The sequence below is a fragment of the Antechinus flavipes genome, chromosome 3 (assembly GCF_016432865.1).
Source record: "Antechinus flavipes isolate AdamAnt ecotype Samford, QLD, Australia chromosome 3, AdamAnt_v2, whole genome shotgun sequence".
Classification (NCBI taxonomy): domain Eukaryota; kingdom Metazoa; phylum Chordata; class Mammalia; order Dasyuromorphia; family Dasyuridae; genus Antechinus; species Antechinus flavipes.
The window spans coordinates 213,603,605-213,605,545 of record NC_067400.1 but is presented as its reverse complement, the minus strand read 5'-3'; the positions used below and the strand labels follow the sequence as shown (position 1 = coordinate 213,605,545).

The window sequence follows — 1,941 nt, the reverse complement described above, 5'->3', positions numbered from 1 at the left end:
GGCTTTTTTTCATACAGAAATTGCCTTGATAACTATATTATTCAAAATATCTTTAGTGCTGCAAGTCATATGATAAACACTTAACTCCTTGTTCTACAGTGTACATTCAATGGAAAATGAAAAAGGCATTAACAACTATTTCATATACAACAATATGTATATAACAGAAATGAACACTGAGGTGTTATGGTAATTTGATGACAATTATGACAACTTAATTGGCATTCTTTTTTGAGGGGAACAATCTTATATTACATAAAAATGCTTTCAAAGCATAGTTACACACATGCATGCATACATACATACATACACTGTGATACCATGTCACAATAGGCATGTTAAAGGCAGGTTAGGTACAAAAGAACTACAGGAACTTCAATCAAGTGCAACTCAAAGTAATATTGAATGAAGTTTAACATATGATCAATGGATCATATTTTCAATTTCAATTAGCTAATCCTGTTCAATGTTCTAGGCTATTCATATTGATTATGTTATTCATCTTAATTCTGCAAGGGATGCATATAATGCATTTATTTTGGCTAAAATGTAATGTGAAGTCATACCTTGGGTTCTGCCTATAACTACCAGGATGAAACAGTCTAATGGCAATTACTGATAGGCTGCTTAAATTACTAACACCTCATGTTTTCTGAGAAAATATATTAGGAATAAAAACCTCACACTATTCCAACTAAAGAAGGTACACAAATGAAAGCTACTTGTAAAATGGCACTTCATTGTCATTTTTATAAAGGTCTTCCTTCAAGTGAAATTATTACACTGCCTCTTAATTTCTCTCTAAGCATTGAACAATCTTTAATATCATCCAAGCTATTTACTTGCCACTCATGTTTAATTTCTCTAAATTTCTTTTTAATGACATCTTTAGAACTAGCATAAATCATATTGCTTTTTTAAAGGTCCACATTCAAGAGCTCAAAATATAAAAAATTAGGTTTCTTTCACAGACTATTTTGCCTTATATGTAGCATCATTCAAAACATATTGGTAATCATTCAGAGGAAGCAACTTTACAAAGGTTGTGTAAGGGGTTCTCTATAGTATCACTAATCTCACCCATCAAGATATGCTTTGCTTCCTCTCAATTATCTGTATTTGTCATCACTTAAACAGAAGAAAACTGTTTCCTTTTTTATTCCCTGTTGAGTAGATTTCTTCATTTTCATGTCATTAACATGTTTTCATGTCATTCACAGTTATTCCAGAAGCCATGGTTCCTGAAGTGGTAAAGACTATGGCAGCAGATCCTCTTTAGTAGCACTAAGGAAAGTCATCATTTTTTATGAATTTTAAAACATTACTCTGAGAAAGGTCCATCCAATTTATCAAACTACAAATGGATCCATAACAAAATGATTATGAATCCTTGATTTAGAGCAAGAATATCAAAATTGATATATTTCAGTTCCTCTAGCAATATGTCTATTCATTTTCATTGGATGAGGAATTTACATTTAGAAAGCCAACTGATAAGTTAATTACTGATAAGTTGTTCCATAGTCTGGAAACCATATGATTTTAATTATACTTTATTTTTTTATTTTATTTATTATACATATTACATACTATATAAATATATAACATTTATTTTATTATTTGTTTATTTATATTATATTATGTTTATTTTTTTATATTTATTTCATTACACTTTTGCTCTCTTCTTCCATTATGATACCATCTCTGCTGAAAGCAAAGAGAGATATAAAAACTTATTATCACTTGTTTCATGGCTTTTCATGGCCAAACTCAAACACCATATGATCATCCTGGTGACCCTCAGAAAGTAAGCAGATTCTTTACTGGGATCATAATTAAAGTCCTTCTCTGATACAATTTGTATAGCTCTTGTGAATCCAAGGTCACCACCTTATCATGATGAGACATCAAAATCCTCAAAATATCCAACTCGACTATATT

General features: G+C 30.3%; 1 pseudogene; it reads right to left on the bottom strand.

Moving 5' to 3' along the window:
• Positions 1-749: 749 nt before the first annotated feature.
• LOC127553656 (cofilin-2-like) lies at positions 750-1,236 on the bottom strand (annotated as a pseudogene).
• Between the last annotated feature and the right edge of the window lie 705 nt (positions 1,237-1,941).